Genomic DNA, 16,165 nt, shown 5'->3' with positions numbered 1-16,165 from the left:
CGCCAACCCGACGGCTGCTTCACCGTCACGTGCGCTCCGCAGCCAAGCTGCCCATTTTGCGATCCGTGACACCCTACTTTATCGCCGTAACTACAACTCCGAAGGTCGCAATTGGCTGCTCGTTATTCCACGTCACTTACGCTCGGAGATATGCGCATACTTCCATGCTGCCCCCCACAGCGGTCACGCGGGCGTTTTCAAGACCTACACCCGCATACGGCTGCGCTACTACTGGCGCGGAATGTACACCTTTATCATGAAGTACGTGCGCGCATGCATTCCCTGCCAACGTCGCAAGACACCTCCCCATCGTTCTGCTGTTGAGCTGCAGCCGTTACCATGCCCTCCACGCCCGTTCGACCGCGTTGGCATTGATTTATACGGTCCGCTTCCATACACTGCAGACGGCAACCGTTGGGCTATAGTAGCGGTGGATCACCTTACACGATATGCCGAAACCGCTGCCCTTCCGGCTGCCACAGCGACGGACGTCGCCTCCTTCATTTTGCACCGATTCATCCTTCGCCACGGTGCACCTCGTGAACTGCTCAGTGACCGAGGCCGCGTGTTCTTATCGGAGGTGGTGAAGGCGCTTCTCAAAGAGTGCAACACGATTCACCGAACTACCACCGCCTATCATCCGCAGACCAATCGCCTCACTGAGCGATTTAACCGCACACTCGGAGACATGCTCTCCAAGTACGTCGCTTCTGACCACACGAATTGGGATCTCGTCCTTCCGTACGTTACTTATGCGTACTATACCGCTACGCAGTCTACCACCGGATTCTCTCCTTTCTTCCTACTTTACGGCCGCCAACCCTCTGCTACTATCGACACTATCCTCCCTTACCGCCCTGATGAATCCGAATATCGGCCTGTTTCCGACGCCGCGCAACACGCCGAAGCCTGCCGCCAAATTGCCCGGTCACTCACCACTGACACCCAGCATCGCCAGCGCTCCCGCCTCGACCAAGACCAAACCCCACCGAACTACACTTCTGGTGCACTTGTGTGGCTCTGGATCCCTTCAGGAACTCCCGGTCTCTCCTCAAAATTTCTTGCGAAGTACCATGGTCCCTACCGTGTGCTGGAGCGCACCTCTCCGGTTAATTATATCGTGGAACCCCTCACGCCGTCTCCTGATCTCCGCCGCCGAGGACGGGAGACCGTTCATGTCCAGCGCCTCAAGCCCTACTACGACCCCGCCGTCTTGCCATCACCCTAAGTCGCCAGGATGGCTCCTCTTGTCCCCGGGGTGATTGTAAGGCTAAAGAAGAAGATGCGTCGGATGATTTGAAAAGACGAAGACGAGGTGACAGTGTTCTCGAGAGTTTTTGCCAGCGCTACGCTTGTGTGTCTTGTGCCGATCTGATCCCAGACTGCTGCCGTTGCCGTTCCCGTCGCCCCAGTACCTCGTAACAAACCCCCCGTTACAATATATATATATATATATATATAAAGTGTGGTACCCCCCAGTGAGAAAATAATACTTAGATTAATCTATCGAATTAAAGAAATTTACATATAAAGCAGCAGAAAAAAACAACCATGCCGCCGGTGGGATCCGAACCCACGACCTCCGAATATCGCGTCCGGTGCTCTTACCAACTGAGCTACGGCGACGGCTGTCCAATCTGTTGCTCTCGTGGGTATTTATGTTTATTGGGTGTAAGCGAACATTGAGAGTGTTCACCAGCGCCACCCGCGTCCATAGAGGCGGATGTAACACGTCCTGTATTACCGCAAGTGTGACGTGGAACGTCAACTAACGGCGAGGGCGGGAACTGTGCGAGAGCCCTCTTATGCTACCTATGGCATCAAGACTGGCAGAACCAAGACCGAGACCCACGTAACACTTGCGGTAATACAGGACGTGCTACGTCCGCCGCTATGGACGAGGGTGGCGCTGGTGAATACTATCCAGGTTCGCTTATACCCAATAAAGATAAATACCCACGAGGGCAGCAGATTGCACAACCGTCGCCGTAGCTCAGTTGGTAAGAGCACCGGACGCGATATTCGGGGTCGTGGGTTCGGATCCCACCGGCGGCATGGTTGTTTTTTCTGCTGCTTTATAAGTAATTTTCCTTAATTCGATAGATTAGTATAAGTATTATTATCCCACTGGTTAGCACTACAGATATATATATATATATATATATATATATATATATATATATATATATATATATATATATATTCAGAGATCGCCATGGCATGAGACTCGGCTAGAGTAGTTAAATAACCGTGTCAGGACAATATATCCTGGGAGCTGCGATGATGAGTCCTGCAATCCAAAATGCTTCCGTGTCAGATGCACAGCAATCTTCACTCCCATTAGCCACAGCGGCTGCAGTATTGAGAAATAGATATAATGTACACATGGTCAAAGCAGTTGGAATACATTTCGACATAGCGCAGCTCTTGTGTGCGGTGTCCACAAGCTTACCTTCAATTTAAATAGAAGCGCTGTCAGCCGAAAAACTCAGATTTCCCTTCTAACTCATTATTAGAAATGGAAATTTTCGTCTCACATCACTTTCGCCGGAAAAATATCCTCCGGTCATTGCATCAGCTATAGAGCTAAATGAGTTATTCGAGGTGCTCTTGTCTTGCTGTTCCGTTACTTCCAGAGCAAACGGAATCTTGTATAGTACGGAAAACTACAGTCAACCGTAAAATTATTCTCTGAGAGCTGTCATTCTGTACGTGTAGGACTGTAGCTGACTTTGCAGGTCACATAAGATGGCTGTTGTAACATGATTTATATAAATTCACTGGAGCGGGAAAAGTACCGCGTCTGTTTACTTTGTTGCATTGACGGTCCACGCTTGCACGCGCTCCGCATCGTCTATACTGGGTGCGACGGCTCCCAACCGCACGTCGCTAGTTATACTTCTTGCATTTCGTCAACGTGGTGCACAGTTCGCGTGCCCTTTACGGTCAGTGTGTGACAGGAAAGGTTGATCAGCGTTCAGGGTTTTGGGCGCTGATCTCGGCCGAAATTGGGAGGTCCTTTTTCGTGTTTCCAAGCGGCAAAAACGATGAAACGCGACGCGGCGCTTGTCTCCCCATAAGTTTATTTAATAAATTTCCTCACACGTATGAAGCGCAGCTGCACCAAGCAGAATGGCAGGTTCATTTCGAAAATCTTATGTGGGACGGAATTCTGTTCATGGTTATGCTAACCCTTCTTGTCTTAGTGCCGATATGAAGTGCAACAGCTCTTCCACTTACCTGCACTTCGAACAGCTCCTAAACTGCGGCTTAAGTCGCAGTGTAATATTTCGCAGCAATATATACCGTGAGGAAGAGTTCAAGCCTCTCAGTGCTCTCCTCGCAGTACCAATCGTTATTTTATAATGAATCCTTTTCAGAGTGATGTGGAGGAATAAAGGATTTACTGACCTTCTTAATTCGAACAACTGCTTAGTGCCGGAATCTCAGAAAGGATATATTCTTCCATTTATTTCGTAAACTCCCCTCGTTGAACACAAAAACAGAAGCCGCCAATTGCCCGGGTGTCTTTTCAGTTTATTTTTGGATTCTAGACGCTGCACGTAGAAAGTATGGCTAGACATAAAAATAGAAAGAGAACCAACTGAAACTCTACCGTAAATCAGGCTGGTTGCCCTTTGCTTACGTCCCTTGGAGCATCGACTCAATGGATCATCCATGTGCCGGAAAAAAGAGGGGACTTAGAAGCCGCTGTGCATTCTCTTCGGGAAGAGATGCCGAGCACGCGGATCTTCCGCCGCAACAAGAACAGGACGAACGTGCGGATCTTACAGACGTTTACCTGCGGAATTGTTGACTGTCACCAATTCGCGCACTTTTGCGTGCGCACCCAGACACCCTTATAGCGTGTAGGGGTAGCGGTCGCGGTCACGGAGATGCCCTCGACTCAGCGAGGCAAGCCCAGCCGGAGACCAGCTACCAAGCGACAAGGGGGTTGGTCGTTTGGTGCCCAGCTTTCGCCGGTCGCAAGCCAGAGAATGGGTCGGAGCCAAAGGTTCACTAAATAAAACAAAGTTTATACAGCAAAGAGACGATACAGAGGATATCACAATCACTCGTACGAGCAGGTACGAAGTGATCTAAATATACAATGCAACTCGTGCAAAGTAACAATAGAGAGAGATAACAATTCAACACAATTATTGCACCTAGAGTGCACTAACACAGAGAGAGACAAATAATCAAAACACAATTTGTTCACCGAGCACTGCGGCAGTCCGCAACCTGAGGAGCACGACGGGGCCTATCCGCAGACTGGCACCCGTTGCCTCGCTGTTCTGTGGCTGGGCGAGTGGTGTCGTCCCGGGAGTCGGGCGGGCGCGCCTCTCGGAAGCGTAAACGGCGGCTCGGGCTAACAGACAGTGGTTCAAGCCCCTCATTCATAGGCGCAGTCCGCGTCTGTTCTTCGCGCTCGGGCAGGCGCGCACTTTACACGCAGCTTCAACTACACAAACTCCTTCTCCTTCTTGCGCCGAGCGCGCGACCCCATTGGTCGAGCGCGGAAACCACCTTCTAGAACAATCTAGGTCATTCGCGGCACGCTGAGTCATCGGTGCAGGAGCGAAGGGGAGAGGGTATCACAAAGGCGCGGTCAAGGTTACCCCCTTTCCGCCGGCAACGAGCAAAACCTTCTCCGACATTCGAGAAGAATCGATGCCGCGCGCGGCCATGCTCCCTAGGCACCGCGCCGGCGAGCTGAGTTGCAGCAGTACGCAAAGCTACGTACTCTCCGGGGGTCCTTCCCCGCTGTTTTTTTTGTTTTATTTTACCGCGCGCGGACGCGATTGCTTAGGCGCAGCGCCGTTTTTTTTCGAAAATGCGCCGAATTATGTGACATTGACACTAGTACGCGATTCGCGAAAACCGCGAAAATATATTTGTTTGCATTCACGCCTAAATGCTACTTCAATTTCTGCACACTAGTTACACACGCGCAAGACAAAACAAGACACACAGACACACACAGCGCTTTCTGTGTGCAAGCGTGTTCTTTATTCTTACGTGTTGTTTGTGTGTGTCAGCAGCACGCACTACACAGAGATGGAGTACCAAATGGCACCTGTGTTCTTTATTCTTATGTGTTTGTGTGTCAGCAGCCCGCAGTAGTCACAGATGCAGTACCAACTGGCCCCTGTCTTATCAGTTCTTAAATGAAATCTTTCTCGTTAATTCCATACTGATGCTGCATACAATAAAGGATTCTTAGCTGAAAGTACGCACGCCAAAGCCTGGCAAAAGCATGGTTCTGCACTACTCGCCTATCGACACACTGTCGAGATCAAAACACGCTACCGCGTGAGGACAATGACAGCTGCGCACTGCTACCTAATTACTAGTAGAAAAATTGCATGTTCTAGGTGTGTACAAAATATTCACCCAAATCATTCTACACTCGTTATTCCGTCTAATATTCGGATCGGCCTACTTTAGTGTATGGGGCTCTTGCTGCGCTGGACAAAATAAGGCGGCTCTGCTGGTGCTCGGTCAACAGTCGCGGTACCTTTGCCACTCCAATTGCTGCAGATTTACGAGATTTACGACTTCTCATGTAGGTGGGGAACGGTGACACATAAGCCTAGTAGCCTTTGAGACAACTATTTCATTTCAGTCGCAGACATATATATATATATATATATATATATATATATATATATATATATATATATATATATATATATATATATATATATATATATATATATATATATATATATACGCAAAATACTGTAACCAGGGTTGCGGCCAGCAGGAACCAAGCATAGGTAGGCACGTTTCGAATAACTTGTTACCTTTTTCATGATAAACATCTCGGCGGCTAAAATGCGATATCCCACCGACAAGCACTCAATCTCAGCGAAACATGAGAACACCTTCAAATAAATTACAGCCGCCACTGCTCCGTTCCGCGCCTTCAGGCTCCTCGAGCTCGTCGCCCTACAGAGGAAAGTGCAACCTCTTATTTCAGACGGCAGCCATGTCTGAAAAGCGCACCGTAGACATATATTTGCAGCCCAATTTGCTGACCTGTGTGTGGCATAATGCATTTACGTGCTACCCTCTGCTGGGTATTCCCGTCATACCCCGACGTGAGTGTCAGAGTCCGCGGTGGCATTGGCGTGTGTGTCGGCACGAGTGCCCTTAATATCGCAACAGAAAAATGAAAAACGGAGCCGAGATGGAACGAATTGAAGAGAAGAGAAGGTGGACGGGCGGAAATCTTACATTGTGGTCAATTCGTCTTAAAGACGGCCGCCTGAAAGGTCTGTGGGTGATTCGCGGCTCACAAACTGGACCATTAACTAGGTGTAAACATTGCTCTTTGGGGACTGGTTTTTCTCCTTGTCCGCTGAGGGCGGCGACCTTCCTCACCAGCCCTCTGCCTTGGCCAACGTTGGCCGTGGCCTATTCTAAACCCCCTTTGCAGGCCTCCGTGAGATCAGCAATTGAGAACACGGAGGACGCGCCTCGCCGTCGTCTCGTTGACATGTCCGCCTTATCCCCTTCTCTTCTGTTCTTCGGTGCCGCGCAGACAGACCGTGCCATCCAGGAGTGTGCGGGGATAGACTGGCCATGCATGGGGGCGGTTTGCGACCACGCCGGGAGCCCCAGTGGTCTAGGTGACAGCGCTCCATTTGCATTGTTCGCCTGCCCGGTGCCTGCGCTGTCGACGAAGGCCAATAGTTGGGAGATACCAATAAACAACTTTACCTACTGGCTATTGCTCATTTTTGTGTGTTGTTTTTCGCGGCCACAGGTGCGGCACAAGATACCTGATATTTCTTGTCCCTGACTGCGATAGAAATCCACAACTTTATGAAAGCACCATGCAGTTACATCTCCTCAAGGACTTGATAATATACACAGCTATCAGCTTACTCTCCCTTGCGTACAACGTATTTACTAATGATCGATAATAGAGTAAGGACAGCCTTAGTCTTAAACAAACCAAATGATCAGGCAAGTTTTCGTTAAAGGCACTCGACAATAGCCATACTTACACTATCAACCAGGTGATAGAGAAATGCGCAGGGTATAACTAAATACTATGTATAACCTTCATACATTACCAGGATGCACTTGAATCAGTGGAAACATCAGTCGTTATGAAGGCATTGCGGAATCAGGCTGTAGATAATATGTAAATGTACAGGAAGACATCTATAGCTACTGCTCAGCTAGCATAATCCTCCATAAATCAGCACTAAAATTTCAATAACTAATGGTGTCGGGCAGGGAGACACGATCTCGCCAATGCTATTTGCCGCCTGTTTATAAGAGGTACTCCGAGGCCTGGATTAGAAACAGGGATAAAAGTCAATGTAGAATCCCTGAGAAATCTGCGAGTAGCTGATGCCATTGTCTTCATAAGTGACTCAGAAGATGCACTGCAAAGCATGATCAATGCTTTGGACAGGCAGAGGAGAATGGTTAGTTTAAAAAATAATATGCAGAAAACCGAAGTAACATTGAGCAGTCTGGGAAGGGAACAGTAGTTTATAATTTGTAGCGAGGTGATAGAAGTGGCGAGGGAATACATTTACTAAGGTCAGGTAGTGAGCACACATCCGGATCACAAGTCTGAAATAGCCAGAAGAATAACAATAAGGCGGATAGCATTTGGCAGGTTCTTTGAGATCATAAATGGCAGTTTACCAATATCCCTCAAAAGAAAGTATAAAAGAGCTGTATCTTACCTTTACTCAACCAAGGAGCAGAAACGTGGAGGCTAACGAAAAGGGTTAAACTTAAGTTAAGGACAGCGCAGCGCGCTATGGAAGGAGAATTTCTAGGTGTGACATTAAGAGACAGCAAGAGGGTGGAGAGGAAAATGAGCTGGGAAGAGCAGCGAAGATATCAGAGCAGCACGCGCGCACCCGATGCCACTCATTCATACAAGTGGTTGTGTTCGAGCTTCCCCTTAGACTATCACAGAATTGGCGTGCGATAACAAATCTGCTGAAATCTTTTAACTATATAAGCAGCCACGTTACCCAACACAGTGGCATGGTCCTAACTTTATACGACAAGCCACCTCCAGAACAGACTGTCGACAGAAACTGGCGATAAGACATAAAATATCAAAACCAGGTGCGCCCTACAGCAGCCAATTATTCATCCGCTCCTTTTGAATGACAGCCATTTCTGCGATAATAATTAGTAAACGGACTCCTTGAGCTGCCAAAAGGCTATGGTAAACTATAATTGGCTTTTGATCGCGCAAGAACAACACAGTATATCACCACAAAACCCAGCAACTCTATCCTTTAGAATAATATTCGCCTAAAAAAACAACAAACTACTTTTCCGAAATAAACATCGATTTTTCAACAATTGTTTCAACAATAAAAACCGAAAGCTCCAACCTTACTAGTTGCTGAACCTAACCGATAAATGAAACGATTGTGTGCGCCAGCTTTCAACCTTGGTAGTGTTTCAGTTCTTCGTGGTTACTGGCGCTCTAGTATTTCACACTATCCAAGGCGTTTGATCGCGTAAAACACCCAGAAATCATGACGCCTCTCTCACCCCTCGATGTAGACGCCCGCATGTGCGCCTGCATACAAGCCTTCCTGTTGGCACACACGGTCGAGGTTCACATGGGGCCCCCCAGCTTCCCCCCTACACCCTTAGCGGAGTAGGAACTCCACAAGGGTATGTACTCTCCCCTTTCCTCTTCAAGGCCACGCTCATTCGCACAGCTCATGCTCTTCAGAATATCCATATCCTTCGCCACGCCCTCCATGTGGACGACAACACCCTGTGGACCACCAACAGCAGTGATGGCATCATAGAGGAAACCTTACAAAGCGGCAAAAACACACAACACCCAAAACGTATAGCTCTCTCGCCTTCCCCGGAAAAGTCATAGCTGCACCTCGTACACCCCTCCACGTACCCATCCCACGGTCCCCACCACCGTTACTGTGGACTGGCACAGGGGCTGATCCAGAAGGGTTTCCGATGAGAGCGTGGAGTTGTGGAGGAGACGCGTAATATGGCGTTGTGACGGAGTGCGGGAGCGTGTACCTCATCCGCAGAGTTTCCAGAAAACACAGTCATGAAGGCTATTCTCAGGTTTTATCTGAAGTAGGCCTAGATTCGCGTCTATGACACTTGCGTGTGCTGTGGTGTGCGCGTATGCATGGTGTACAGTGCGCGCTGTGAGTGCACGCCCATTGTGCCGGGATGTGAGAGTGCGCAGAGCCCTTCCCTGCAACCGTGCGCGGTGTGCGTGCGCGCGGCGTGTGTGTGTGCGTACTTGTGAGGAAGACATGCGCTCCGTGTGCTACATGTCTTCACGCGAAATGAGTGCCGCCCAGTGCGCGCGCATCGTCTCCTCTAACCCAGACCACTCTACGCAATTTTTTGTAGCATGATCATCACCTTCACTCTCCTTGTACTTTCCCTTTTCCCTTTTCCACTGTGGAGTAGCAGGCCAGGGTCACCTTACCGCAGACCGACCTCTCTCCCTTTATTTTAATTAAGTTACTCTCTTTCTCTCTCTCTCTGTCATGGATCACGATTTGTGCCGGCTCGTTCACGCCTTCGTTGTCAGTTGTTTCCTCTACACAATCCCATACCTACGACAAGAATAAGTCGCCAACATAAATGCTGTGCTCCATAAAGCTTACAAGGCCCTTCCCCGCAGCGCCCGGAGCTGCTGACCACCCGGCAGGAATGGGAGACCCTATTGCACTCGACGGATCCGGCCAAACAGAAGATCGCCTATGATGGCCCACCCACGTCATGAACCTCATGAACGTATAGTGCAGTGGGGTTGTACGGGGACCCATTGTACCGTAAATCTCTTGGGCAAATAAAATTATTTCTCTCTCTCTAAGATTCATGAACCAGCCGCAGCACTACTCGCCACTTCTTCCATCAGCGCGCCATCTAATTTGTTTCGTACGCGTGATGGCGCTGAGTACTCCAGAATGCAGCAAACTTCCGCAAACAACTGGGATAGGCACTTTCGCGTGCCTTGGAGCGATAGCCACAGTTACCTGAGAGGTCAGATTGCAGAAGCTCTGCACACATTCCTAACTCATCGGTACAAATTCAGCCTGGTGCAGCGAAAGCAGAAGTTTGCAGGCTTAGGGCGGGCGCAGTTGGGAAAATACCGGGTTAATTGGAGAGACATGGCAGAGGCCTTTTCCCTGCGGTGGGTGTAGTCAGGCTGATGATGATTATGATTATGATGCATCGAGACATCTTTCAGAGCGCAGCTCATATGTACCGGTTCCCATGCTGAGCGGCGTCGGCCTCGGCGTCTTCCTCGTAACCGGACGAGCGAAAGAGGACCAAAGCGGCGGATTAAAGTTTCAGAGGACATTTAAGACTACTTACAAGACTTCATTTTAAAAGCATTATTTTTCTTACTTTTATTTCGCATTAATTCTATTTTTCTTTCGTTCTGATGACACATCTACTCACTTGCGTTCAGTCGTAAGGAAACGCATATACTGTAGGTTCACCTTTGTTCGCCAAGAACCAACGTGGTTTTGCGGCCTGAAGACACACCACCTTCCTGACCTCGGGCGTAATTTAGCTCAGCTACATAGAGAGTATTAGACCAGGTGCCTATGTCGAACCTATCACTACAGTAAAAGCCGAGGTTCAAAAGTTTGCAACCGAAATATACAAAACGGCCTTGATAAGGTCTAGGCCCCGCACGTTTCAGGGGCATTAACACTGAGCATTAAGGAATCCTCTACTAGGCTAACTGTGAACCAAGAGCTAAGAAAATCTATAGTAATGAAATCAGCTGTTCTCCAAGGCTGTTCATCGCCTTTGATGTTTGACCTATATCTTTAACCCCTTTGCCTCAGTGTTATTAGCAGTGGAACTATTCCCGGTTTCTCCATGGCTCAGAATGAGATTAAGATTTTTATTTATTGGTTTAGTAATACTGTGAGTGTTGTTCAGGCTCATACAGGATTAGGCAAAGTCACACGTACATATAAACAGCATAGCATGAATAAGAAGCGAAAACAGGAACACAGTGAAACTGGCGATAACAATCACTATCAACTAGCATCCTTTTCTTGGGCAAAATAAGTTTCAGCTTTCTGGAAATAGACCTCAGCGTTTGCAGCGTGAAAAATGTCACTTGGTAACGCATTCCACATTTCGACTGCCTTCGGAAAGAATGAGTATTTGAACGTGTAACAACGCGTCCAGTATGGCCTAATGAGTTTAGTATGGTTACCTTTGATAAAGTGATAGTGGGGCTTTTTCATGTGATCTTCCTTAATTATAATTATTACGTTATGATAAAGGTTGGAAAAGAATTTTATTGCGGCCGTTTATTGACGGAAAGACAAGGGCCGAATTTGTGCACTGATGCGTACGGCTGTTACGTTTTCATGACGAGAGTTCTTCGAATATGTAAACCGTAGTGCTTTGGACTGAATTTTTTTAACTGTTCTATAAGGGCGGTTGATGCGGGCCTCAGATTATTTATTTCAGTTATTTCCGAATACTGTCAATCTTGATTGGGAATATTACAGGAGTGGGCAAAGAAAAAACAGGTGCAACCAGGGCCATAGCGAAAGCAGGACTTGCGCTTGCGTCCCTTGAGAGCCTGTGAGTAGTACTGCTGTCAGACCATAGGGGTGTGGGATGAAGCCCACACTCGCACTTCCCGGTACGTAGGCGTTAGGTCCTGACTTAGTACACCAGGGCCGGCGTCAAAGCCAAGATGCTTAATAAAATTTGGTAGAATCGGGCTCTCGCTTGGAGAGCGGCACGAAGAGATTACCCGAAGTCAAGGGTGCTTCGACGTCTGGCAGGGGTGCGCAGCACGGAAGCGCACCACGGGGAGTATCGACCCCGCTTATTCGAAGCTCCTGTGTTGGACCCACACATGACCAACGGGGTGGCAGTAGTGGATGAGCCCGCCACGCTCGATGGGAGGGCTTTCGGGCCCGAGGATGACCAAACCTAAATTGGTACAAGAGCAGTCTCTGGTGTGGGGTCCACCAGTTGTCGAGCTTGCTCCAACTTATGGGACTTGCTTCTTAGGAAGTGGTCTGGCCCCGGCCTACTCCGTGTATGGCTGGGGGGGAACACTTGTGGCAGACCGAAAACATTTTACCGCAGTCGTGGCCTAGTGGTCTGGGCGTCCGCCTCGGCTGCGGGAGGTGGTTGGTTCGAAACGCACCGCCGGACACCCACCGGTAAAAATGGGTACAAGCCACCCCCGGTCCGGCGCCCGGCTTCTTCAGGGGTGTGTGCTTGGAGGAGGCTCCGCCAACCCCACTGCGCCCCTTCGGGGGCAAACCCAGTTTCGAACAACTCAGCCTGCAAAGGTGGTTCGTGTTTCCCTCCCCAGTGAAGAGTTCGACTCAAGACTCGTACGCTCTAACCAGCGTCAGGTTCAAACACTATGGTCCTTCGTCAGAAGCGATTCAGAGTATCACTACGGTCATGGGCTAGTCCGGCTTTTCGGCTGTCCGACTTTGTGAGAAAAAAAAATACATGTATGAAACCTGGCCCCTAAATGTACATTGAATAATACATTTATCGTCATAGTGGTTCTTCACAAAAGTTCGCGCCAAGCATATCATCACTTTCGGCTACAAGTGTTTGTTCTAGACCATTTGTGAATTTTTCTACTGCAAGCTGGGTAGTAATAGCATGGCTCAAAGAGTTCCATTTCCGCACAGCTCGCTTAAAGAAAGAGAAGTGAAAAGTATTGTTGTTACAAAAAATTCTTCTAGCGAAAAGGCGTGTTTGTGTAGTGTCGGTGTGGTGCTTTGATTCTTCTCGTAAGCGGCAGGGTTGAGCTTTAGCGCATTGTGTAAAATTAAATATAAGAATTTTAGACGCTAACCATTTGCTCAGATCTCGAGGAATGCAAGGCCAGCGCGAGAAACAAGTTCGGTTGGTGAATCCGAGCGCTTGTAGCGGTTATAGATAAAACGCACAGCTTTCCTTTGTATTGTTTCAAGTAGCTGAAAGTGGTTTTTGGTATGTGGGAACCATAGGAGGTTGGCATATTTGAGTACCGGTCTGGCTAGGCTGACGTAAGCAAGCTGTTTAGTTTGGCTGGTGAAATGCGAGAAGGTGCGTATGATATAGGACAGTTTGTTCAGGGCTTTCTTTAGCTACGTGTTCTACGTCCGCATTCCAGCGGAGATCGGATGAAATGATCACGCATAAGTTCTACTCAGTGATGTTTTAAAGACTAGTGCCATTAAAACCGTACGGGAACTGCAGACTTATTTTTTTCTTTTTTACCGACATGCAAGCAGTTCTGTCGGAGTTTATCACCATTTGCCGATTCGCACACCACCGAACTACTTTGTTTAGAGAATTTTTAAGTTTAATTTTGTCTTCGTGGTTTATTATCGTAAGGTAAAGCAGGCAGTCGTCTGCAAAAAGGCGAATGGTGACGTCGGCTTGGTTTGTTATATCATCTATCTACAACAGGAACAGAAGTGGGGCCAGAACTGATCCCTGTCTAACACCGGACTCAAGAACAGTATCAGAAACGTGATCATTGTATCCCTCGTAGTAGGAGCGGTTTGAGAGAAAATCACCGATCCAATGATCGAGAGGGCCGCCCAAAAGTAGACTTCTCGAGAAATTTAACATGGGAAAACGGTCGAATTCTTTATAAAAGTCCATAAAAGTGATGTCAACCTTAAATTGGTCATTAATATTTTAGCTAAGTCATGAAACTCTTCCACGAGTTGGGGGACTGTTGATACACTGCTTCGAAAATGTGCGGAGTTGGACGAAGTAGATTGCTTGATTCCGTATATTCCGTCAAGTGTTTAAAAATTATATGTTCGAGTATCTTGTAACACGTGTATGTTAGAGAAATGGGCCGGTATTTGGACAGGCAACACGGGCCGCCTGTTTTAAGTATGGGAAATATTTTTGCAACCTTCCACTCAGCAGGAAGGTGGCTTCCATGGAAAGATTTTGAGAAAATAAAATACACGAATTTGCTTACAAGTTTTGCGAACTTCTCTAAAAACGTACACCGCAGCGGTGGCCTAGTGGTTTGAGCAACTGCCTCCCATGCGGGAGGTGTGGAATTCGATCGCCAGTGCCGCCGGGTACCCAACGGTGATACAATGAGTACAAGCTTTCCACTGACTGGTGCTCGGCTTCTTTAAGGTGAAATGCTTGGGAACTGGGTCTCTGACCCCACCTTGTGCAATGAAAAACTACCTTGTGTCATGGCGCTCTTTGGCCAAAGCAGCCCTTGCGCCATAACAATTCATCATCATCATCTTCAAAAACGTGTTCGGGATTTGATCCGAACCGCAACTTTTCTCTCGTTCATATTCAACAAAAGGGATAATAGGCCGGCTGTGATATTTTTGCGGTGCCTAAAACACTGTTCTGGTTCTGGCTAAGTAGATAATAGCTGAAAGAACCGTTATCGACGGTGAAAATGGATTGTCTTTCTGAGCACTTAAGGAAGGTACGTTAGGACGTTTGGCACTTAAGTAGTGCCAGACTTTCTGAGGACACCTATTAATGAAGCTGTGTAATGAAAATTTAAGGAAATTATTTTTGGCAATGTGTAGTTTACTTTTTAATGACCTTGTTAGGAGTGTTATTTATGATAATTTTTCCTGCATGAACGCAATTTTCTGTTTTTCCCGCAGTCGCTTAATTTTACGCTTTACGTGGATTATGTCTCGACATATCAGAGGATTGTGTTTTTTAATTCTTATTTTTACTTGCGGAACGAAGGTAGTTAAATAGTGCATCACGATGAATTTGAACTCGGACTACACCGCTTCTATAGATGAATGTCCATCGGAAGCGAGATCTGAAAAGTTGTCATATTTGAAATGCAAGATGTGTCATGATAGCAGCGTCATCTGCATTGTTCAACGAGAGCACGCGCTTTGTAGGAGCGGATGTGCGCTCCGGATTTTAAAGTTGTAAAGAGCAGAAGATTATCTTATGATCGGATAAGCCTTCAAAAGGTTCGACATCAGCCGTGTTTTCAGGAAAATGATCGCTAATGAATGCAACGTCCAAAAGGGAACTGGAGCAACCGGCAATCCTGGTTGGGAAATCGACAATCTGTATATGGTTAAATGTGAAGAGGATATCAGATATGATGTCATGCGTAGCATTTCCTGTAATCATTAGATTCCAGTTTGTCAGCCATGTTGAAGTCGCCCGCCATTATTATTTTGCTGCCACAAGACATATGTCTTTCCATGTATTATGAGAGCAATTCCGTAAACCCTGGCACCGCATTCGGCGGTAAACTGCTCCGATATGAATGACATCAACTCTTAGGCAGACGGTACCCGCCTCGATGCCTGCAGCCTCATGTATGCAGCCTCAGGTATATTCTGGTGGTACGATTTCTTGGTTTAAAATGTTGGGGCGTAGCCATGTCTCTATAATGACGGCTATATCAGGCTCATAAGCGAGTAGAGCAGCTTCCAGTTTGGGAAATTTGTTGACGAGGCTAAGCACGTTTATGTTTACGATTGCTGCTGATTGCGGTTTCGAGTGCGGCATGTCCGTATACTGGTTCGTTCTTCATTTGTTTTCACATTATACGATATCGTTGGAATCGTTGGAAAGACGGCCATCAATGCGAACTTTGTCGTAGACTAGGAATAACTTTTCTTTGCGGTCGCGGTTTGTTTACTTATTTACCACAGCTTCTTCCTTATTTCTCGGATAGGCGCTCGGCTGCTGACCCGAAAGACGCGGGTTCGATCCCGACCGCGGCAGTCGAATTTCGATAGAGACGAAATTCTAGAGGCCTGTGTACTGTGCGATGTCAGTGCACGTTCAAGAACCCCAGGTGGTCGAAATTTTCTGAGCCCTCCACTACGGCGTCCCTCATAGCCAGAGTTTATTTGGGACGTAAAAACACCTTAAACTAAACTAAACTTATTTCTCGGATAGGTCGGGAAAAATCTTCAGTAATTGAATAGCCGAACCCTTTTAGCTTACAGCATCGCTTCAATATAGCGACTTCCCGCCACGGTGGCTGAGTGGTTATGGCCATCGGCGGCTGGCCCGAAAGGCGCGTGTTCGATCACGGCCGCGGCGGTCGAATTTCAATGGAGGCAAAATTCTAGAGGCCCGTGTGCTCTGCGAAGTCAGTGCACGTTAAAGAACCCCAGGTAGTCGAAATTTTCGGAGCCCT

The sequence above is a fragment of the Amblyomma americanum genome, chromosome 3 (genome assembly GCF_052857255.1).
Source record: "Amblyomma americanum isolate KBUSLIRL-KWMA chromosome 3, ASM5285725v1, whole genome shotgun sequence".
In the NCBI taxonomy this organism is placed as follows: domain Eukaryota; kingdom Metazoa; phylum Arthropoda; class Arachnida; order Ixodida; family Ixodidae; genus Amblyomma; species Amblyomma americanum.
This window is presented reverse-complemented; position numbering follows the sequence as displayed.